At 37.6% G+C, this 25474-nt stretch overlaps 2 long non-coding RNA genes across 2 annotated transcripts in view; one reads left to right on the top strand and one right to left on the bottom strand.

The window, feature by feature from the left end:
* The first annotated feature begins 94 nt into the window (after window positions 1–94).
* LOC122155299 lies at window positions 95–25439 on the top strand. The gene is made up of 3 exons (XR_006167227.1): window positions 95–161; window positions 875–1016; window positions 25367–25439. It is a non-coding gene; the product is annotated as an uncharacterized LOC122155299 (long non-coding RNA).
* Window positions 368–25474, bottom strand: part of LOC122155298 — a 64771-nt gene continuing 39664 nt past the window's right edge. Inside the window, exons 2-3 of the long non-coding RNA XR_006167226.1 lie at window positions 9766–9893; window positions 368–2200 (exon numbers count right to left, since the gene is read on the bottom strand). This is a non-coding gene — a long non-coding RNA (uncharacterized LOC122155298). The remainder of the gene's footprint in view (window positions 2201–9765; window positions 9894–25474) is intronic.

Here is a 25474-nt window from a genome sequence, read left to right as displayed (position 1 = left end):
TATTTTAGCAAACAAACAGTGCCAGTCACTGGTGTAAGTGATTAGCTCCAATTCACGTGCAAATGGTGACAGCAGATAATGGGTCTATAGGGTATCCCCACAGAAGAACAGAACACTGGTAGGAAGGAGGAAAACTGCTGCCCGTACACTTGCCAATAATGGTAAGTACTCTGTGGAATGAAATCCTGGAAAGTGATGATCCACACCATTTACTGTTGTTACCAAAGCAAACAAATGACTCTGTGAAATAAAAGATTCTAATTCAGAGTTTTAAAATTTATATTTCATTGGGTTCATATTTTAGATACAGATCCAACTAGCTTGTTGAACTCATGTAACATTGTACAGTATTTTAATTTGTGTATTTTCTGACTATCAAAAATGCAATCAATTTTTTCTTTTATTTTTCTTCAATAGCTTATTACCCAACACTACAAATGAGTCATTTCTTTTCAGACTGCATTACAGAATACAGCAATGAACAGAACAGAAAATCTCCAGGAGAGAGGCCAAGAGAGGGTGTTCTGCACAGCGAGATATTCTTGCTACAAGTAAAATGTGATCAAAGGCATTGAAATATCAGCCTAAGGGCTCCCTAAATCATCCAGTAGCAGATTGGAGCAGTGTACCCCACAGATCCATGAACTGGTTTGTTTCTGGCAGGAAGAGATGGAGATGACAAAACCTTTGAAAGTCAGGAATGTGTCTGGCTGTGTATTACTGAACTTTCCTACAAGACTCAAACCTGACTAGTTTGTTCTGCTGTGCACCAATACATGCAGCAGTTCTTGCTTGGGATGCACTGAGAATCACAGTGTATCATCCAAAAATTCACAGAGTTATATATAAACAGAGATATTACTGCTTATTACAGCTCAGCAAGGTGGACTCTTAGACCAGCCAACTGACTTATAAGACCTGGACTTCAGGTGCTCAAGGTGAGCACAAGAGCACCTTCCTTGGGATGAACATGCTTGCAGAAAGCCTGATGCCAGAGGTATCCCAAGCTATACAAGGTGAGCTTTAAGTCTTGTACGGACAATTCAACAGTTAGCATTTTCTGAGTATGTCAAGACAAATTTGAATGCAATTATAAAATATTCGTCCTAAAAATTCAGAAATATAACACATATAAAATATCACAACAGCATAATTATGTATAGCAAGGTACAGTACTTGATTTCCAGCAGTTTAGCAGCTTCTACTGCTCGTTCTGCAATTGCTGTTGGAGGCTCATGCAATCTAATTGGCTTTTGCAATAGCAATAACAAGAGATAGAGTCTGTACTCCAAGGATCAGCATTAATAAAGCAGGATTATGATCTTTACAGACCTCAGTCAAAAGCCAGGGATCATGGTTTCAAATATAAACAGCATGCACTATTCAGAAGCAAAACTACTTTTTGAAATTGTTTTTAGCAATGGAAAAGAAGAAAATTACAAGACAGAAATGCCAAGATGTCTGACAAGAAGTGTTTCTCTCAGATGTTAGCAGCCCAAGTTGTTAAGATGTTTCATAAAAGATCAGAAAAAGCATAATAAATTATAATAAATACTTTGCATGAGACACCTGAACACATTGCACATTAATATGCACAATCAGCCAGACTTTGTGTTCATGTATGAATACTTTAAGTAACAGCCCCAGCACCCTGCTTGGTACAGATGTGCTTGAAGGCAGAGCAGGTAGGACACAGCTCACTCCTTTCCCTGTAACATGCTGTCAGTGATAAAGTGGGCTCTGCCAAGATATGCATCATTTTGAGCACTGGAAAAGACAGGGAACCAATGTCCAGATTAGAAGCATCAAATTCAACTGGAATGTGAGTTCAGGGACTCGGCCCAGCAGAGTCTTGAAAGGCCTCTTTTGAGCTGTGAAAGGGTGTTTAACTAGAGCTGTGTGCCTAAAGGATAACATGGGATTCAGAAGGATTGTATACAACTCTCAACATGCACAAATTCATCAGAATTAATCTTTTGGCCTGTATGGTTCTCGCAGTGTCAGCTCTCTTCATTCACTGCTGCAAGGGCAAATAATGAGCTTTCTGCTGACTCCTGGAAACACCCTGCCTGGGCCAGAGGGCTAGGGTTTCATTCTGGGTCTTATCCTGTGTAATTTCTCTTGGTAATGCAGATAAAGCAGGAAACAGTATCCAGAAATGTGGCAGCTACAGCGATTTAGGGATGCTCCATTTTGAGTCCTGAAAGACAGTAAACAGTAATCAGAACCCAAAGCATTTATCATCAAGAATTGCTTTTGAAAACATGGCTTGCACTCTGCTTTCCCTTTTATGACTCATGCTCAGTCCTGCCTTACTTTGCTAGTATTTAAAAGAGAAAAAAGAAAACCGCAGATCACCATTAAAATATCAGAAATGATCTCAAAGTGCCTTCTCTCTATAGCTGTACTCAGTTAATGCACCTTATAGTAAAGAAATTGCAGGCCTTCACTTACCAGCATGATATACAAATTAAAGAAATTTAACAAAAATGTGTTTTTTTTATATTTCTTTCTTTCTTTCTTTATTGACTGAAATAATTGATGCTCAGATTAAGACATGACAGACGCATGACCTTCTCCAATATTCTGTCCAGAATGATGGAGTGGATACACGTTTGCCTAAACAGTGGAATGGGTCAGAAGAAAGCAGAAAGTAGCTATTCTAAAAATACATATTTATGTGTTCTTAATAAAAACCACAAGTGAAACAGTCTTTTCTACCATCATTGAGAAAATACATGGGAAAGAACTAATTTGTCCCTTGATCCTCATTAGATGCCGTCAGTGGTTTCTGCACTTGCAGAAAAAGGTTTTTTTCTCTGTAAATGGAGAAGCTGTGCATGGAAAGCAGTGATAAAGCCCGAGGCACTCCTCATTCTGGGTGCTTTTCCAAGCAGCTCAACGGAGCTCAAATGCTTCTTTAAACAATTTCAGCTTTGAAGAAGCAGCAGGGGATCTTAAAATCAGAAAATAATGTGTTCACAGCTACCTGACTGAGATTTTTTGAATGAGGGATTGGAAGCACATGACCACATGAAATTTTTAAACTGAATTAAAAATACAATATTTATGTAACTGTCCTTCCTGTTACTTTTTTCAGACCTCCAGTATTGTGACAGAGAAACAGTCCTCCACAGGGCATAATATTGCAGCACAAGACCTTGTTCCCATAGACAAAATTTCTTAATTTAATCTTCATCTAAACAAACATTCCCTTCCATAAAATAGAATAATAATCTCAGTGGTTTATACTGTGTTTTCAGTCTCTTAGCAAAGTAAACACCGACCCCCTGCCTCTTCCATCTCCTGCTTCCTTTCCCATGTGCTTTGTGTCTCTAAGCCTTTGACCCATGCCTGCATCTATTTGATCTTCTCAGACCTAACAGCTCTGCTGTGCTGCAGAGTTAATGAGCCATGGAAACGAGATCTGCACCTTTATTGCAAAGTCATAGAAGAAGCTTTTCTACTTTATGGGAAACATCTTCATGTTGGTGTCAGAGACCCATCTGACCCTCTCCACGCTTGAACACAACCTCTCTTATCTTTCTTCTTTAATTCTCCAGAGTTGCTTAGTTTTTTTGTTTGTTTGTTTTTCTGAGTTACTAGATTCTTGATTATTTTTAGAGCTTTTGCCACAGAATATGTTCAGATTTTTTTTTTTAATTGATGAATTTCACAGACAGAAATGCATATTTCAGTTAAGACAGGAGCAACATAAGAAGAAATCCTTTTGATTCAATCCAGATATCCTAATTCAATCCTAAATCCAGATATCATTTCTAAAAACAGTTTATTTTCAAGAGGAATGGAATAAAAAATATAGTAACTCAGGACATTCTTCTCAGTTTGATTGCTGCTCACATTATTGAAAAATAAGTATTTAAAAATACAACAGTGACACACTTTTGGAGAAATCATTCTACTTTGAGCAGCTGGCACCTCTTTTGATATTACTGATTTCATAGCATAATATCAGATGTGTTTTTCTTTTCCCTATTCCCCCTCATTTACCAAAGCAGTATGATGGTTGGTGCTCCTTTCCTTACTCGGAATAAACTGTCACTGTTATAAGCATCTGCTAAAGGTTTCTGGCAAATGTTAAATACTGAGTGATGAGCATTAAGCAAGTGAGTATTATGCAGTTCCAAAATGATGCAGGAATAAAAATATTGATGATGATCATGACAAAATGGCAAAAATTGTAAGTAGTAATGATTCATATGTATTTGATTTGTGATATTTTGTAAGTGCGGACCATGATACCAGCATATTCTGAGACATATAATACCTGTTTTACATCATCCAGCAAGTGATTTAAGAACCCTTATTTTTCCCCTTGGAGTTTATTTATTGGGACAGAAAACCTGATTGATTCATAGCAGGGGCCATATTTTAGCAGTTTCTGCCATTACATTTTATTTATTAGTGAATTTCTACATCTTTCTGACAGAGATAAGGATCTCCACGATGGTGTCACTGTCAGAAGCGTCCATATGGAAATGGAAACTTGCTTTTCTTGCTTCTTAAAGACTGTCTGAAAGACAGTTCACAGAACTCAGGGATTTCCAGAGAGTAGGCTGAAAATCACTATTCTGTAACATTCTTTTGAGTATTACTCCATAAATTAGATGTACATAGCAAATACAGGGTATGATTATTTCAAGCCTGAAATAGAAACAACCTAGAACTGGGATGAGCCAAAAGGCTGAACTGACAAGAAAACTCACCAAGTTGATTGGAAAGTGAGATTACAGGTCCTCACATATAGAATTAAAATGTAGCTCTGTTGAATTCTACACTTCCAAGTAGCTCGAAGAGATTTGCATTTGATCAGAAGGTCTCTATTTGAAACTGGAAATGTACTTCTTGTGCCTTATCATGGGCCACTGATTCACATTAAAAGAGTGATCACGTTGACATTAACAATAGAGATGGAAAATCTTTATAGCCACTCTTTTTCCTGCTTGGTGTCTATCTAAGCAAAATCCATGGCAAAGGAAAGTTCCACACAAAAGTTTGTAACTGGCTTTGTATTGGACCTCTCCAGCAGAAAAAGAAACAAGAAACTGTAGACGGTCACAAGTTGGGCTACAGACAAGATTACCTCCTTGCCTGCTATCATGGCAGCTAATTACTGGCACAACTAAAATCACAGTAGGAAAAGAAGCATTCAGTTTTGCAGCAATAGCATACCTCTAAGACAATTTCACAAGTGGAATTTTGATAAAGAAGAAACTGATTCCAGGTGTGCTTCTTTTAAGACCTCAGCTAATGAGAAACTGTGCTCCTTTCAACAGATTGCTTCTAACTTTGGTAGTCTGAGAGGAGCTGGTGCTGAGCAATATAAAACATACTTAACAACATCATGGTTCTTGTTTAATAATATGCAGGTACAGAAACTGGGGGTAACTGGAATGTGTAACTAAGTACATGAAAATAAACAAAGTTTCTGAAAGCAAATGCAAGCATGGATCCATTTTGTCACGTTCCTAGAAAATGACCTCTGGCTGGCTGTTTACCTTTGCAGTTTCTTGAAAGATACAGGTTCTGATCTCTTTTCATAAAATGGTAAAGAAGTAAATGTGACAAGTAAAATAAATGATAGCTGGGAACATCTCATATCATCTTGCCTGTCTTTTCCAAGAAGTGTGGAAGGATGTTACAATCTGATGTGAACATGCAGAGGCTAAACATTCAAAAAACTTCTGAAATGGCCAGTAAACTATTTTGGCTTCACTGCATATTAATTTAGGTACTTTATGAAAGTCTTTAAGGGTCTCCAAAACCATGGCATAGCTCATTCAGTTCATCAGTCATTAAAGAAATACTGGAGACAGTGAGCACTAGCAACAAAGCAGAGATGAAGGCCTATGCACTACAGAGAGGAAGTAAAAGCCCCCTCTAAGAGCTGATATCATCAGTTAGGTAGAGGAGTCACTTCCCAAATGAAATCAGATAGAGCTCTAACAATAGCCACCCGGAAATCACAGAAATCTGCAGGATTCATTTGTTTCCAAGAAGACCTAAATGTTTTCCTAAATCTCAGAAGTTGATCTACACAGTGTTTGTCTTCAGCAAGTTCAACAAGGAGTATGACAAAGATCCTGTTGTCTTTGCCTCCAAGCTTGTTTGTGTTGTGTGTAAGTTGCTACCTGATGAGCCATTTATATACTGCATTCCAAGTTATTTCCTCTACTGCACCAACAATGCCTAATCTGATTTCCTATGATAAGAATCCAGTGCTGCGTGTAGATGTCAACATCCATCAAAAATTCAAAAACAAGCTGGTTTTGAGTTATTACAATGGTAATTATTATAAATGTAGCCACGACAGCTCCATTTCTGAGATGTGAGATTTGTCATACATCTAATTTTTGGTCACTAGACTGTGACTATTTCAACCTATCCAGCTTTGATGTTCGTTTCCTCTCTTATACCTAGACTGCTAAGGACTCTTGATTCCCATGGCTGCCTCTGTATCTACTTACATGCCATTTAGGGACTGTTGTAATACTGAAGGAATCTTTTTAAGGTCTTGGATGAATGGCCATAGCTTTTCAAGGATGTTTCTACTGTACCCAGTGTGCTCACAAGATTAGGTAAGAGTTGTCAAGTGTCAATATCAGCTATATTTTTACCATTGTTATTGTTTCACAAAATCCTACCTTGTCTGATACCTAAATTAATTTATATTCCATTTTATGTGATGCTAATTTTCTAGTGCAATCCTTATAGCTCTTCCCAATCCTGTGCATTATTTATGCTCACATGAACTACCACAGAATTGCAATGAGTGCGCTTTGTTGAAGCAATAATTGCTTTTGATCCCAAATCAGAATATTATTTCTACTTATTTATTAATTAAAAAATAAATAGTAAATGTGGGGATACACTTAGGAGAGGGAATGAGACAGTTTATTTATAAACCAGTACAATTAAAGCTAGCCACTTAGAAACAGTGCTTTCCATCATGTAAATGTAAACGTCCTTGGAGGTGTTCAAGGCCAGGTTGGATGGGGCCCTGGGCAGCCTGGTTTAGCATTAAATGTGGAGGTTGGTGGCCCTGCATGTGGCAGGGGGGTTGCAGATTCATGATCCTTGAGGTCCCTTCCAACCCTGGCCATTCTGTGGTTCTGTGATTCTGTGATGTAAATAATTACCAGTACTTATTGTAGGGTAAAGGCAGACTAAACCAAAGTTTGGATTAGCAATCTGCAAACCAACATGAAAGCTGCTCTTAAATTGCAGTGTAGGGAAATAGATGGAAGAGTGTTTGTCTCAGGAGGGTGGTACTGATGTTGAAAGGATACTTAATTTAACAAAATAAGTTAACCAGAAGGTCTCCTTAAGCACTGTAAGCAGCAGGAAGAGTCTCCAAGAGGGTGATGCAAGCTGTTTAAACTAAGTTCCTGATGCTGATCCTTTTTAGAAGAGCTCCTTGGTCTGCCTTGGGTACACAGGTAGTTTTTGGAAGTCTGTTTGCCTAGGTTGCACAAATAAAGTTGCAGGGTATTAGGATATCTCCTCATCTCAGCTGCCTTCTCTCTGTTCAATACCAGTGTAGTTGACAATGACAGTGTTCAACTTTGTCATCATCCAGCATTTCATTAAAGACCCCAGCACGCTGACTGCACTGTATTTCCTTGTAAAGCTGTTGATGGAATTTTTTTCAGATCATTTATAAGTCAGAAGATAGATATTTTCCAAGATCATAAGGGATAATAACTCCTCTGAGGTATTGAACTGAATTTCTATTTGCTAGTAGTGTCAGACTCTCTCTGGAATGATACAATACATTTCCACAGAAACAATGGCACTTCATTCCCTGTATCAGATTTTTTTTTTTTCATTGTCATAAAACTTAATGTTCTACTTACAGTTCACAGATGGTATATATAGTAGTCACTAGGAGTTCACTGATCCATAAGAGATCATAGGTACAGTGACCCCAATTGCTCCACATCAATGTACTTGACCACACAAACACAAGATTGCATCCAAATGAGTGTTTGGAAAAATACTTTATGAGCCATAATGACTCTACACTGTTGTGTAACTCCAGTTAATGTGCTTTTGCAGTTGATTTTAAAACTATTTGGGCATTTCAGAATCAATTAGGCGGAAAAATTCAAAACTTTTTGAAAGGTTCAAATTCACTGCTGACATTTAATTTAAGGTCAAGAAGTCTCCAGAGAAAATGTAAACAGTACAAACACTTGTCAGTCCCTTCTAAATGGTCTTTGCTCAAGGTGGTGTTGTTTAGGTTTTGGATAAACTTCTCTATTGCTCATTTTACATGCAAACAATAATTTTTGTGTAAAAATGAAATTATAATGTTCATAAAATCATCTCACTTTAATTATAAATTTGAAATTGGGAAGGTATTACACAGGTTCACTCTGCTTGGATTTAATAATAGTTCTGAACGTCAATTCTGAAACTGTACCTTGGGAAAGCTTTTCAAGCTGTAATTATTTGTTACTACAAAATTTTGCAAGCTTTCAGTACCAATCATATAGGAATTCACTGCTTCTATGCTTGTCCTCCTCTGTTTTCAACAGAGTGTCTTAAGTACATAAGTTGCACATGTGCATAATGTAGATGAGGGTCAATGTCAGTGAATGGCAGAAATATCCTAGATTTAAAAGCTCAACATTTGAGATGGAGAGAGGATTTTTTTTACCTTTTATCTTCTGTATAGCTATCAAATCTCTGCTGTGCAGAATGAGAAAGTTCCTAGAGAAAGTGTCTTCCTTTTTTTTTTTTTCCATGGCAGCAAGATTTCAAAACTGATTTAAGAACTGGCTCTGTTAAATTCGATGTAGCTCAACTTTTACAATAATACTCAGTGAAAAGTGAATCAAATATTTATTTTTATTATAGTTTCACTATTACATCTACCAATATGAACTTCAGAAAACTGATTTTAGAGTTGCTTTACTATGTGCTCAGCAGTGGAATTCTTTTGCACATAAAATCTGTTGCATTGTCAGATTGCTGTCACTTAAATGTAATTTTATTACAAAAATCATTGTAATATTTGTCACATTATGACCAGTTTTCACAGAAATATGAGACTTTGTGAGTAACAGGCTTGTAACACAATTAGTGGTCACACAGGGAGTAAGGAAAGCAGTGATTACCTTTGACTTCAGTACAGTAAAGCACTTAGGTCAATGAAAACTACTGTAATCACCAGCAGGGATGTACATGTTGCTAAAAAAAGCATTTGTCTACATACTCACATAGACCATAGTCCAAGATTTTATTCATTTATACTGGAGATAAAACGTGTGAGCATTTTTAATTTTCCATAGCAATGACTTTTGTTTCAGTAACCTAAGGTAGTGGAGTTGTCTGAAGGCTATGAGGCTAGGTAAAGTTTGCCCTCTTTATAAAATGATTCACTGTCTTCAAGTATGTAATCTTGGTACCCAGAATGTTTTTTGATTAAGCTGTTGTTTCCTAACATGGTTTGTAAGCTATCTGGAGAGACTCTGTATGTATATGTGTGCATCCTTATATTTTTATCACAAACATTGAACTACCTTAATTCATCCAGCTTTATAGAAAAATCATTACATTACTTGCTGTCAGAGGTGGAGGTGTGAAAAAATGAAATTAGTTTCATTTTTGGAACAGTACTTAAATTATGTTTTTCTTTGGGCTAATATAAGGAACAGCTGTTTCCTATGAAGGGAAGGGTAGATCCCCTTTTTACATTTTACAAAGGAAACTTAAGATTAATTAGAACAATTAACCTACATGGTGAAAGTGTCTTTTGGAATCTTCCACGTCCCCACAGGTTTTCAGTTCAGCTTTCCTGCTCTCAGTTGTATGCTCTCCTTTCCTCACCATTTGTCTCAAAGGGGAGTGAATTATTATTGCTCACTCTGCAAACAGAAAAGTACACAAAAGAATAGGTTGAGCAAAACATATTAACAGAATCTCACATAAAATGAGAATATCTTACTCTCAGTCCTATTTTAGTCCAACTGCTGATTTTAAGGTATAAAAGTCATGATAGTTAGTACCTATCTGTAGAACTGAGCTGACATTTCCTTCCATTTGAACAGCCAAGCCAAGCCATTGTGAAAAGCAAGGTAAATCTCCTAAAGCTGATTGGAATTGCTGTTGTGATACCGCCTTATTTTTACTATTAAATTTGTTTTTTTGCATTTTGTTACTCTAAACTTCTGCCAGCTTTATGGTTAGAAAGATTCATGTGTGTCCATTACTAAAGAAATATGCAGCATGTAGAGTATTTCTTGCTGAAAAGCAAGAGAAACTATACCACCTACTTCAAGACTTAATATCTTTCTGAAAGGTAGTAGTCACTTCCGTCAAGTAGTAATAGAGTTCAGAGTACTTTCTGCTAGGAAAAGAAGTCTGTAAATAATCCATCCAATCTTGTATTCCAGGCCAAGTAGAGTGAGGCCCTGGAATGATTTGATCTAGTGCCCGTTTTGATAGTTGGCAACACTATTCAAGGACTATTCAAGGACTATTCAAGGAAGGAGGTTGGAACCTTATGATCTTTGAGGTCCCTTCCAACCAAAGCCATTCTATGATTCTATGATTCTGAGAATGATATTATTCCACTACAAAATCTAATGGTTCTTTCCAGACTTGAAAAGCTATACATCAGCCACACGCAAGTGTGAATCTTAACTGTCATTTGCATGATCAGAAGGTGCAACTTTCATCAAAATCTGAATAAGATCCTGTCCTCAGAAGGTTCCAGACCTTGAAAACCTTGTGGAAAGTCATGCATCAATACCAGGCATATAACCTCCAGCAATATTTTAAATAGCAAATGTAGTCATTTGCATTAATGCTATTGAGACTGAAATTAAACAGATTTCATTTTTCATTGTAACTGGTACCATTTCAACAGGGTAGAATTGAGCTGAGCTGCTCTAGGGGACTTTGGAGACAGAAAATCTAAGGAGTTCCCTTTCATGTCTCAGCCCATAGAGAACACAACAGGTATTATCATATCACTGCAGCTTTCTACACCTCCTCCTTCAGAGGTACCAGGATGTTGGTGAGGAGAAAGAAAGTACATAGTGCTCAAAAAAATTATTTGACTATATGAGCAAAGGCAACACCTTTCAGTGTTTAGCAAGAAAATCATAGTATATAGTCTCCCTCTGAATCAATATTTGCAGCCTCTCACAATCTCATGAAACTCAGCTCCAACACCTGGGCAGGTCCTGCAGGTTCTTTTGGAACTACAGGCCATCCAGGAGAAACAGTGATAAGGCAAGTCCTGCATGGAGAACAGCTGCACATCTACCTGTTTTTTACTACACGTTTCTAGTGGATAGTAATTTTTTAGAGAGAACATCTTGTTTCTCTAAGCCAACCAGAACCCTCTCTCCCCACTCTCACTCTGAAATTAGAAAAGTTGTCAAATCTTTGGGTTGGTTATAATAGCAGGGAGGTTTGATCAGACCTGTATTTCAATTCTGAAGTGGCACAATCCTTGGCCCTCAAAGATGTGACAAATTTTGAGATGTGTACTTCAGTACACTTAAATTGGGTTTTGTACATTTTTCATGTTAGGTTCACATGGCAAGTTCATCACTTGCACAGTCCTCCAAACAAACATAACCAAATTGGAAGGGGGGCTGAGAGTGTTCTCTGTTTCAGAAGATTTTCTGTTCCCCCTCTCCTTCTTTCCCTTCTATTGTTCTAGTTGATTTTCACTATTCTCTGTAATGTCGTTTCCTTAAGGTTAATCTGTTGTTACTTAGGAGCGTGATAGTGACTCATGCAATATTTGCCAACTCCACACCTTTCAGCATTCTGCTGCTTGAATGTGAAGGTAAAATAGATCTTTGTGACTACTACTGCTTCATAAATAAAAGCTGTATTTTATACAGAAATGAGTAAGAAAGGGAAATCTAAAGAGAATTTCATTCATATTCTTAGGGTTTTCATAAGCCTACAATGAAAATGAAGCTTCCCAAGGCCAGCAGCATTCTGAAGCAATGCCTTAATAATGGATATAAATCTAAGAGAAAGGAACAGTAGGAATTAAACAAAGAAATATATTTTAATTTCTGCTAAGGATGAAGGGTAAAAATCAGTAAAATCAAAAGGAAATAATTGCCTAAAACATTTGATAGCTTAGTGAAAATCTACCTTCAAATAAAGACAGAATTTTACAGTCAGTGCAAAAAAAAACCTTTAATGGAGAAGCTACATAAATCCTGGTTTGTATGAGTCATATCTAATGTGAGCCATTATGTAATATACAAACATTAGCTGTCTTTGCAGGAATATCTGTACTTTAAATTACTGTGCATTTTTCCTTACTAATTTCTAACAGCTGTCTAACCCATCTGTATTGTACTTCAACCACTTTAAAGAGGGATCCTGAGATGGCTGCACATGTGTTAATGCAATACTTTTTTATTTCTCAATTTCTCTACTTGACTGTCATTGAGAAATTAGTAGAAGCAAAATATGTAATATTTCTTATATAGAACAACTGTTACAGAGCTGCTACTGAAAGAACTAATGCTCTGTCTGGATACACAAGCATATGCTTTGCCACCTTAGTCTACAAAACAAATTTTGATAATATCTAAATCCAAACAGCAATTTTTTTTTGTTTGTTTGTTTGGTTTTTGTCCTTCCAGATTTGGCCTTGCAGTCATTGCTCAACATCTTTCCCACCCCCAACATATTACACATACGAGACAGGGATTTCAGGGCATTTCTTGTGTTTTGCTACTTGATATGGTTTGTCAATACTGGAGTTCTTATTTCTGAAGAGGGGAGTAGCAGGAATAACTGTGTAAATAGCAGCAGTCTTCAAACTAGATGAATTATGATTATGATGTCATGAAAGGGAAAATGTTGACCTACCATTTCAAACTATGGTTCTACCATATTGAGACTGATAAATCCGAGAAAATTCTTTTCAAAATATGTAGGTTCAGACTACATGTGTTGCTATTTCTTTAGAAATAATCACAGTAATAACTAATGGTTTGCCCAAAATGCCATATAGTCCAGTTGACTAACTTGTACTATGTAGCAATAGATTCTACATCATAATTTCCTCCCTGAGTCAAATAACTTGAAACTGAACTAAGGCTTCCAACTGAAATAAAACATACCTTTCAGAAAAAGTATATTGGCTTTTCTAGGTAATGGAAAACTTGCCATGAGGTTCATGAGCCTTTCCCTGGTTTTAACTTAAACAACGGCATTGCACTGCACTGCACTATTTTTTAGCTTCTGAGGCCAGTGAATGTTGCCATGTTAAGGTGAAACAGTGATCAAAGATGAGAAATATCCTTCTCTAAACACCAAGTATGGAATTCATCCACTCTCTCCCAATCTTTATTCTTTAAAAGTTTGACTTCTAATTTAAATTACTCGACTAGGTTCCTTTTCCAGTGTGTGAAGAAACATACACAGTTCATTTGGTCAATCTTAGACACATAAATTAGGACTGGAGAAAGAGGCCATTGCACAATTCTTTCCCACTGTTAACAGTAGAGAAAATTTGACATTTGCAATGTAGGCCTGTTTTTAGATTGCTAAAATCACATGAGTTGAACAACAACACTAGTCATTGGTCACAGTGACCCTTCCCATTGAAAAGCTGTACCATCTTAATTTCCTTATTCTCTCACTGTGTGCATTTTTCATAAATCGTAGTCAGTTCTTGTGAGCTGTCTCTGAATCACATTTTGCCCTGGATGCCCACTATGAATAACGACTTCTCAATCAACTGCAGTTCTCTTTCCTACAGGAATAGCTACATTCTCCATTAGAAATCTCTTTGCTTTTCCTGAAACATTAAGGTTATATACACATTTTTTTTTAAAGAGAGCAGCTGCTCTGCTCATATTTTGATGACATTGGCCAGTTTGTTTGGAAAAAAAAATGTACAGACACACACATCGGAGTGCACACATATTATCCCATCTTCCACTCCTTCACATAGCTTATCATATAAGCTTGATTTCCCCATCTAGAAATTTTACATAACATTTGCAAGGAGAGTACAAGTGTATATTTCTGCCTTCAATGGGCAGCTGAGAAATATAAAATGACTATCAGGCAGTGGAAGTGCTCTACATTTTCCAGAGCTCAAAAGCTGATTCATGTCACAATGATGTAGACAGATGTCCAGTTAGATTCCTTCCACAGTTGTTTCCATCTGATTGATTTTTAAAAGAATCTTTTCATATTAATTCAGTTACAGTGACTTCTGTCTCCCACTGGGTGACTAGTCCTAATAGACTATGGGGTTTTGCTCTCAAAAGCTCTCAAAAAAAATTCAGAGAATGTTTTCCTTAAGAAATGTTCTGATAACAGACTCGAAGTTCTACTCTAAACCAGAGGAGATTAGGAAGAATAAATATTTGTTTCTTTTTTTTTTCCCCTCTGGATAGATTACTTTGTCCAGAGTAAGAAACTAAATTCAGCATTTGGTCTCAATATATAGCCCCAAAGTAGCTTTATGTGATACCTTAAGTCAGATCTCACCAGCTAAGCAATACTTAGATCAAGAACTTCTCAGGATGTGGTAGGAAATGGAGTGGGTGATCACACAGTGGCATCTTGCTTAAGTTAGCACCAAAATACATGCTTTTACTTACTGATTTAACTCAGATCCTCTCAAAAACTTCAAGACGTTAAAAACACCATTATTCCTTATGTAAGAATAATCTTTTCAGATGCAGGGTTGAAATTTTACCTTGGGAAATTAAAATGCCTATAGAATTTCTGCATTCTTCAGTGTTCCTTCTTAAATCTTTCTATATTGGTGGATGTTGCCAGGTACCTTCTCTGTAAGCAGCTGCTCTTCAAAGCTGATGTACTGTTCGTGTGAAGGTAAAACACTGGGGAATTCTTCTGAGTTACTTGCTAGGTTTTTGTTGTAGCAACATTGGTTTGTAGCAGCTGTGAGACTTGCAAGGTTCATTAATTTACACGTAGACATAAGAATGGAAATGACAAAGCCTTGAAAAGAGAAGTAAAATAAAACTAGCATTTTTTTTCCCTAACATTTTTGCCCTCACTTTGTTCTATTGAATGATTCTTTTCTATATGTTACAAATGATTTGTAAAAAATGTTGGTTATTTATGCATGACTTTGCATGTACATACACTAATCCATAAGAATATACATTACTATAGTATTGGTATGTAAAAGTACTACACCTATTTGTATCATGTAAAATTCTAACACGGAACCTGCCCTCTGCTCCCTGTGAGGAGCTGTAAGCTGCCACAAGGCCTTTCTTCAGCCTCTTCTGCTCTGAGCTGGACAAAGCAAGGGATTTCAGTCAGTCCTTATATGTCTTGCACTCTAGACCATTCATGATCTTCATAGCCTACCAAAGCACATTGTTAACTCAGATTCAACTTGACATTGACCATAATACCCAGATTCCTTCTACAGTGCTGTTCTCCAGACTCTCATCACCAAGTCTGGATGTCTATCTAGGGTTGTCTTGTCGCAGGTGCAGAATTGAGCATTTGCTCTTTCTAAACTTCATGCAGTTAAGTGATTGCTTTGCCCTCCAATCTGTCCAGAGCTCTCTGCAAGGCCTCTCTACCTTGGAGGGAATTAACCATTTTAGTGTCACCCACAAACTTACTTAGTATACCTTCAAGTTCAGAATCCAAGTAATTTATAAAAAAGATGAAATAACATTGGCCCTAAAATGGAGTCCTGCAGAACCCTTATAGTAACTGGCCATCAGCCTGATGTAACCCCATTTACTATTGCACTTTGAACCTGACCTGTCAGTCCATTCCATTATGCTTTTGCCTAGTGGTATTCTGGACATTTTGTTCAGAAGGATAAACAATACTGAAAGCTTAGCTGAAACCCAACAAGATTATAGCAGCTGGATTCTCTTGGTCAGTTAGGTAGGTAAACTTGTCATAAAAGAGATTAAATTCATTAAACAGGATTTTCTTCTCACGAGCTTGATTTGGCTGTGATCAATGACTGCATTGTCATTCTGATGTTTTTCAATAACTCCCAGTAAAATCTTTTCCATAATTTTGCTAAGGCACTGAAGTGAGACTAAAACAGCCTGTAATTGCTGGAGTCTTCTTTCTTGCCCTTCTTGAAAACTGGGATATCATCTGTCAGTTTCCAGTCAACTGGGACCCCTCCAGATTCCCAAGACCATTGAAAAATAATTGAGAGAGGTCTCTTGACGACATTAGCTAGTTCTTTGAGTACCTTGGGATGAATCTATTCAGGACCCATAAACTTACATGCATCCGGATGGAACAGCAAATCCCTTACTAATTTGGTGTCAAGAGTTTATTGTTACTGCAATCACGATCCTCCAGCTCATCTGTGTTGAAGACAGAGGTGAAGAAGGCATTAAACATCTCTGCTTCATCTGTGAACTTATGAGAGAGCTGATCATCCTCATCAAGTAATGGATCAATATTATCTCTAGTCCACCTTTTGCTGCTAATATATTTTAAAAAGCCCTTTTTGTTGTCCCCCACAATACTAGCTATATTCAACTGTAATTGAGCTTTGATTTTACGAATTTTCTCCCTAAGAATGGCAAACATTATCTCTGTAGTCCTTCCATGTTGTCCAACCTCACTTCCTCTGGCCATACGCTTTCTTTTTCTGATTAAACTCTAGAAAGATTCCTGCTCATTCAAACCAAACTTCCATTCCAGCTGCATGTCTTCTTACTTTTTGGAATTGTCTATTCCTGTACTCTTAAGAGGTGGTACCAGCCAATGCTTTCAAAAGCAGTTACTCAGGTTATCTTGCCTAGTTTCCCTGAGGAGCCTGAAGTCTGTTTTCCCCACATTCGGAGCTGAAGTTTTGGTAGTAGTTTTAATCTGAAATTTCCAAAGATTTTAAACTCAACTACTTCATACAACTATGGCCAAGTCAGCCTCCAATTGGCATTTCACCCACCTGTTTATATGCAATAAATCTAAGACAGCACCTTTTCTAGTTTGATACCTCAGCAAGTACCAAGAAGTTATCATCAAGGTGTTTTATGAATCTTCTGGATCTGTATTAGCTGCGTGGTATTCCCAGTTAATGTCTTGCAAGCTGGAATAACCCATAAGTACAAGGGTGGCTGATCTGGAGGTATCGCTTAGTTGCTTAAAGAACAATTCACTGCTGTCATCCTGGCTGAGTGGCCTATAGTTCACTCCTGCCACGACATTCACTTTATTTGCTCATACCTTAATCCTTATCAAGAGGCACTCAACTGTATCACTGCCAACCTCAAGCTTCCTTCCGTACAACTTCCCGCTGTCACAGAAAGCATTTCCCAACATTGCCTGCCCTTCCTGTCCATGTTATAGAGCCCAGAAACATCTATTGTGACACACAGTCACAGGGCTCTTCTCATGAGCTTTAACTCTGGGATTGAGCCAAGGTTTCTAACTCATCTTGCTTGTTCCTTATGCTGTGTGCAATGATGAAGAAAAATTACAAATGTGCTTCACTGTACCCAGCACTTTGTCAAGTAGACTGAAGAATCTCACAAGCACTGAGTTACTCAAATTTTGGCATCTCATTTTTGGAGCCTGATTTGTCCCTCTTCCTCTCTGAGTCTAGTTTAAACCTCTGTTTAAAGATCTGCTAAGTTCTGCGTAAAAATACTTTTCCACCCTTAGAAAGGTGCATCCCATCAAGTGGCATCTGTTGCCTGTTTGCATCATTTACATGTTTTTTGAACGGAAGTGTTCTGCTAAGGAAAAAAAAAAAAAAAAAAGCAATGAAAGATGAATTTAATGGATTTAAACTCAGAAAGTTCACACTAGTAAACATGTATGAACATTTAATAGTATACTCTGCAAGAAATTCTAGTGTCTACATCGGGAATATTCATGATCTGAGATACAAAACACCATGGTTGTCAAAATATGCCTTTAATTTTGCATGCTCAAACAGATAAGGAGAATTAATTATAAATCTCTTGTGTTTTGCAAGTATTCAGAAAAAAATCTGATAAAGGACAAGCCTGTTCAGATCCTATTTTCTGTTGATGGGCAAATGCATTTACTTCTATCCACATCAATAAATCCTTGGCGGAGAAAGTAAATGTTTTGCAAACTAGATCAAACACTGGTTAATGAGTTATCTGAGAATCAATCTGTATTTATCCAGGTTCTGTCTGTTAACATGCATTGAGAATTATTTCTGTATTAAATCCTCTATATATCTCTGCATGTTTATTACTGAGTATTCCAGAAGCAGAGTAGGAAAGTGTTCTATCTGAAGAACAAAACAGACCAGAAAAAAAAAGCAATAGATCTGGAAATCTCATTTGAAATTTATGAGGGATTTGAATTTGAATATCTGAATTTGCCAGCCCACAGTGGAAGAAAGTAGGAGGCTGCAAGTAAAGAAGTTTCCTGTGGTTTTTCCTTTATAACAAGCTACGAAGGAAGGAACTCTGTCCTCAAATAGGCTCTGTAAAACTGCTCAGCCTGTGACTACATCAATACTACTGTTGGTATGGTAATGCAGATTGGGAAAGATTTTTGGACAATTACTTTCATTGCCCTTTCATCTGTTCACACTTCCGCAACATAAGGATCCTCTTATGCATATCCAAGAAATCAGAAATGTTTTGGTACGCTGCATTTGCAAATAAAGTGTATGATCTTTTCTCATAGAATTCAGAGTTTGATGGTATATTTCGGCAATTGCACTTGGAGGTAGATATATATAACACATCCAAGTCAGCTTTGCATAACATGGGTTTTTTCTTTTCCATAATGTGTACTGCATGCAAATGGAAGGATTGCCTTGAAACTGCAAATGCCATATTCAATCTTGCAGACAAATAACAAATTTATGACAGTTTTAATATCTTTTTATGTGAATAAGTTAAAAGCAGCTTACAATACCTAAAACAAGGCAACTCACCAGGTAGTCTCCCAGAGAACACTGAAATTCTGACTGTGGTGTGAGTGAGCTGTTCGTGGTCTGTGGACCAGGAATCATTGCACCATAGACAAAAATAGACCTGAATACCTATGTATCTGAAAACAAACTGCAATTGCAAAAAAGGACTGTACGTAGGCCTTAAACTGGGACAGGAGATGTCCAAGGTAGACACTAGTGAAAAATGTATTCTCTGAAAGTGTGGTCAAGTATTGGAACAGGCTGCCCAGGGAAGTGGTGGAGTCGCCATCCCTGGAGTTGTTCAAGGAATTTGCATGTGTGGCACTGAGGAACATGGTTAACTGGCATGGTGGTGGTGAGTTGACTGTTGGATTTGAACACTTCCAGGGATGGAGCATCCACATTCTCTGGGCAACTTGTTTTAGTGTTTCAGCAGCCTCATAGTAGAGAATTTCTTCCTTATATCTAATGCAAATCTACTCTGTTTTAGTTTAGAAACTAAACTGGCTATTCCAAGCCCTTTTGCTACCCTTTGGATAAAGACCCTCTTTAGGTACTGGAAGGCTGCTATATGGTCTGCTCAGAGCCTTCTCTTCTAGGCTAGACAACCCCAGATATCTCAGCCCATCTTTGTAGCAGAGGTTCTCCAGCACTTTGATCACCTTCATATCCCTCCTTGTATCCAGTTTTTCATGTGCCAATTCCTCCAAGTCCTTTCCAGCAGGGCAGCTTTCAGCGCCCTTGTCACCTAGCCAGTATTCCTGCTCCATATGCAGGAGCCTTGTTCTTGGCTTTGTAGAACCTCAAGAAGTTTGCATGGGTCTCTCTCAAGACTGAAGAGGTCTCTCAGTATGATATCCCTCCCTTCAGCATAATTGACAGCACTATGCAGCTTGGTGTCAACTGCAGACTCACCAAGGGTGCACTCAATTCCACAATTCATGTCACCAACAAATGTATTAAACAGTAGCAATCCCAATACTGACTCTTGAGGGACAACACTAGTTGCTAGTCTTGTGCATTGAGCTGTTGACTGCAGCTCTTTGACCAATTCCATATCCACAGAGTGATACACCTGTCAAATTCACATCTCTCCAATTTAGAGACAAGCATCTTGTGCAGAACAGTATCAAATGCTTTGTGAAATCCAAGTAAATGGCATCAGTTTCTCTTCCCTTTTCCACCAGGGCTGTGATCCCTAATAAATTTGTCAGGCATGATTTTCCCTTCATGAAGCCATGCTGACTGTCACCAATAACCTGTTTGCTCTCTGTATAACTTAGCATAGATTCCAGGAGGATCTGCTCCATGATCTTGCTGGATGAAAGATGAGACTGTTCCCTGTTTCTGGAATAGCATAAATGCTACTCCAGGAAAAAAAAAAAAAAAAAAAAGGCATAGAAACCTGCCTGTCAGATAGGCAGCCTGTGATCTTAGTGGTAAAGCTTAAAAACTAGGCAATGCTGGCTCTTAGCTATTGCAAGGAGCAGGGCTGAATAGAAAGATCTGTGCTAGCACAATGCTCTTTTGGCTGAGAAACAGTGAGACTGAAGTGGTTCCTCAGGCTGATTTGACTTCTGAGATGGAAACTAAACTAGGAAAAGGTGAAAGGAAACAGATATAATGATTGATGGGGGACATAACTTATTTTTAGGAAATGATGAGGTAAGCAGCATACTTGTGAATATGGAATATGTCTGATTTCAGTGAACTGATTGGTATGTGGACAGCTAGTGACATTCATACTTTATGCTGTTTTGTGATTCAGAGAAACCACTAGTAGGCTGAGGCTGGACTGTATGTTGTCAACTCAAATAAATGAATCCATTAAATTAACAAATGATGAGGCTACAGAAAGAGACCTGAGAAGAAGTGAAGACATGATTATGACACAGTTTTGGCAAGGCACAATATAGGTGACATTTCAGAGATGACAGACTGAAGAACTGCTAATATGGATGACAAATGAGAAGTGAATTTAACAATAGAGCCATATTGTTTTCTATGGCTTTGAACTTTATTTTCTTAAACAATCAAAATCTGGCAGAGATTCTTACAGCACTCAGAAGTACCTGTTGAATTTCTAAATGCTTCTCTCTATGTGAATGCTAGCAGTTTTGCATTTTTGCATAATTACACCTGTCCCATCAGAAAAATTTCTGGGCTACGAGGTGATGTCACAATCACTGGTAGCAACTCTGATTATGCTCCACTAATTACTCAAGTTAATGAAAAGCTCCTGTAAATCAGGAAGAATCATTGGTATTTTTAGGAGTTTTTTAAAGCTGTGTGTGGAAGGCTGAACTCCATTTACAGGAGGAATGCAGATGAAAACTGAGAATTACACAAAAATGTACAGTTGGGAGTATTGGAGATTTCAGAATAATGTATTCCAATGATTTTTTTACTATATGAATTTACATCTCACTCCAGACCTCATTTTTATGGACGAATTGAGAACAAGTTTTCAATAAGCTGAGCAGTAAGATCAGCCTTGTATCATATGATGTGCAGATAGAAAATCACGAGCTTCAGAAATACTAAGCTGTAGAAACAACCATTTCCTCTTTTGTATTTTGTGCATGCATCTGAATAATGACTGTAAATTCCACAACTTCCCATGGAAAACTGATGCTAAATGTAAAAGTGATTTTCTGCACCATTATTTTTCCTAGCTTCTATTACATTTATTAAATTGACACGTCTGTCTGTGTATTAGGAGACACACTCACCTTTACAGATATCTATATTCAAAAAAACTTTAAGAACCTTCCAAAATCAGGAGTAGAGAAAGAAGGAGAATCTGAACTAAGACATGGTATGTGCTTCCATATGCAATATGGAAAGAAGGAGTATGGAAACTGTAAACTTAATTTTACCAACACATAGACTGCAATCATTTGGCTGTCGAATCAGATTTATTTTACAAGTAATCTGTAGTTCTTGCAAATAAAAAATCAGTGATGTAAAATAATTGTTTGGGCACATATAAGATCTGAATGAATCACGTGCATTTCAAATCTTTTGGTACTGGAAGACTGTCCTTGCCAGTTCTCTGATCTACTTTTGTCCTGTGCCTACCAATCAAAACTTTGGAGGCCTTTCAAACCTGCTGTCTATTTGCTGTCTTTAGGGAAAACTGTGGCTTTCACAGTTGATTTGCATACATTTATGTTGCACCAGTCATGACACTAATTCACAAAGACAGCTAATACTAAGGTCCAGTACTGATTAAATCTATCTGGAGACCGAGAAAACTTTTTCACTAGATGGACAGAAGCAGCTTTCCACTTCCACCAGCTTGATCTGACTCAGTCCTGATTAGATGGGACTTTTGCTTCACAGTTCAGCATCTGTGCGGCTCTTCCTGTATCTGAGGTTAGTAATGGTCAAAAGTCAGCAGGAGATTTTTCAGAGACTTCAGAAATGAAGAAAGAGTGAATTACCAAGAATTTTCTCTGTTCAGAGAGCTTATGCAACACGGTCAAGCACAAACAGCTACTAGAGTCCATTTCATACTCTGTATAGAGAGGATTTTTGTCTTCTGATTTCTTAATCTAGTTCTTAGTACTGTGTCCTTTCAATGACAAATATATATATATATATATCAGACCAAGCAGTACATTTAAATGGACAGATGAAAAAATTGCCATCTGCTTATCAGAGCATAATCAGATTTGCTCATTAAAAGATTGTGGTCGACAGGTTGAGAGGTGAGACCACATTTAGAATACCGTGTCCACCTCTGGGCTCCTTAGTTCAAAAAAGAGAAGGATCTCCTAAAAGGAGTCCAGCGGAGGACTACAGAGATGATTAAGGGCCTGGAGAATCTCCTGCATGAGGAAAGGCTGAGTAACCTGGGTCTGTTCAGCCTGAGAAAAAGAAGATTGAGAGGGGATCTGGTAAATATTTATAAATATCTGTAGGGAGGTGGGAGGCAAATAGATGAGGCCAGGCTCTTCTCGGTGGTGTGTAGTAGTAGAAAAAGGAGTAATGGACTAAAACTTGAACGTAGGAAGTTCAGTACTAACATGCAGAAGAATTTCTTTATGGTAAGGGTGATGGAACACTGGAACAGGTTGCCCAGAGAGGTCATGGAGTCTTCTTCTATGGAGATATTCAAGATTCATCTGGACGCGCCTACCTGTGTGACCTATAGTAGGGTAAGCACTTTAGCAAGGGGCTTGGATTTCTTGAGGTCCCTTCCAACTCCTGCAATTCTGTGATTCTGCAATCATCATTATGCTGGTAATATCATTTTTGTCATGTAGAGAAGTAGAAATGTAAATTTAAAAAACCCTACTGCACATTAATCTACCATTCCTGAGATTATTCTCTGCCTTGCAGGGTAAACACAAAGCAATAGACAAGAAGCACTCCTAGCAAAAGAGAATTTACAAATCTTCAAATGATGTTGAATATGAGTGGGTAGACCATGACAAAATGTTCACACTTCTTCATCAACTTTAACTAGTTTGCCACTTCATATTTATACTATAAGCAGTGAACTGGATTTTCTTTGTGGGAAGAGTAATCCAAATGAAATGATAAGAAGCAAAAAGAAAACTGCTTTCATAGATCCAGGACAGGACAGGATTTGCTAGTTCACAATTCTGTTTATTTTGTTAGAAAAGTCTTTAAAAATCAATTTCCAGCATCATTTTATTAATGAAATTCTGATTTATATTAAGAATTAGTTTCATTTATTTTTGATATATAATCAGTGAAATAACAAGTTTCATTTTTGCTGTCTTTGCAATGAAACAATAAAATAAAATAAAATTAAAGGTCACAGATGTGTAAAATATTTGGATTTCTCTAAACAGCAGTATTTTTATACTTCAAAATTCAAAGCATGGACAGTTCATTTGTAAATCGCTGTTTAAGATTTATATAATCTACTGAGGCATCTACAGAGTCTACTGTTTGACTGTACAGTATTCATGCAGGAAAATGCTAACTGTTTAAAAATACAGCAATAGATTGTTATGATACAGTGCTATAGTGTGTGTGAAGTGCACACTGTGAGTCTGTGATAAATCTAAAATATTTTTGACAAGATAAATTCAAAATTCAAGAAGTTATTTAGAACATGCATTAATCAACCGTACTGGCTCAGTAATGTGACCAGTGCTCTTTAACATCCTCATCAATGACATTGACAGAGGGATTGGTTGCCCCCTCAGCTGATGACACTAAGTTGGCTGATGACACTAAGCTGTAGGGTGCAATCGACACTCCAAAGAGATGGGATGTCATCCAGAGGAACCTAGACAGGCTCAAGTAGTGAGCAGAGGTGAACCTCATGAGGTTGAAAAACTCCAAATGCAAGGTATTGCACCTGGGTTGTGGAAATCCCACTGTCAAGTACAACTTGGGAGATGAAAAAATAGAATGCAGCCCTGCTGAAAAGGACTTGGGGGTAATGGTGGGATGGTGAGCTGGACATGAGCCAGCAATGTGCCCTGGCAGCCCAGAAAGCCAATTGTAACCTGGGCTGCACCAAAAGAAGCAAGGCCAGCTGAGTGAGAGAGGTGATCCTGCTCCTCTACTCTGTGCTGGTGAGACCTCACCTGGAGTACTGTGGCCAGATGTGGAGTCCACAGTACATGAGATGTGGATCTGCTGGAGCACATCCAGAGAAGGTCCTCAAAAATGATCCAAGGTATGGAACACCTTCCCTAAGAGGACAGGTTGAGAAGAGAAAGCTCTGGAGTGACCTGAGAGTGATATATTCTAACATCACCTAAGTCAACACCAAAATTCCCAGCAATTTTGACAGTCAGGATACTTGCACCTTGTTTTTAAATACAGAGAAGAAGTACTGCAGTCTTGCTGTTAAATTTGAAGAGGTCATGTCATGCTAGATGAATAAGAGCGTCCAGCCTGTGCTGACCAGACAGCCTGGGCCAGCTGGAATCTGCACTCAGCTTTTTGCAAGGCATCTAAAATTAGAGGGACTGAATCAAGGCAGGAGGTTTAAGTCATCACTAAATATATGTGTAGTTTTTAGTATGTATTGTTTTTTTTTTCCCCACACATATCGAATTTGAGGTTGAGCGCATCTAGGAAGCAGATATTTATGACAGATATTCAGTTTTCAAAGTTGAGCATGTAAAGAGTTTATATACATACACTTTATGTACATACATACATATGTACATATGTTTACATACATACACTTGCCTCAAGTGTGGTTTTAAAAACACAGATCTACTTTTACCTACTAACATGAAGTTAGCTACAATCTTTTGTCCATAAAGAAATACAGTGCTCACGCAGATTAAATTCATAGCTGCTTTCATTTCAGTAGGAATGTAAAAAGTCAAAAATACTAACATTAACTAGACTGTTTGCTCTTTTAAAGCACTAAATTAAATATTTCTGTTTGTCAGAGATCCCAGTCTCATGATATATACGTATGCCAGACTCAATCATCGTCTACGCTTCTATCTAAAAATGTGACTTATTTTCCAGGAAGGCAGTTAAAAGGCAAAGACATTGGAACGACAAAACTTAAGAAATGTTGCTCTAAACATGTTGGGAAAGGTAAGTCTACCTATTGGCATTTCACTCTTTGAGGAA

This window comes from Centrocercus urophasianus, unplaced genomic scaffold, assembly GCF_019232065.1.
Source record: "Centrocercus urophasianus isolate 14NV4802_14NV808 unplaced genomic scaffold, USGS_Curo_1.0 seq_11, whole genome shotgun sequence".
Taxonomy (NCBI): Eukaryota; Metazoa; Chordata; class Aves; order Galliformes; family Phasianidae; genus Centrocercus; species Centrocercus urophasianus.
The sequence above is the reverse complement of the archived record's forward strand: the minus strand, read 5'-3'. Positions and strand labels throughout refer to the sequence as shown.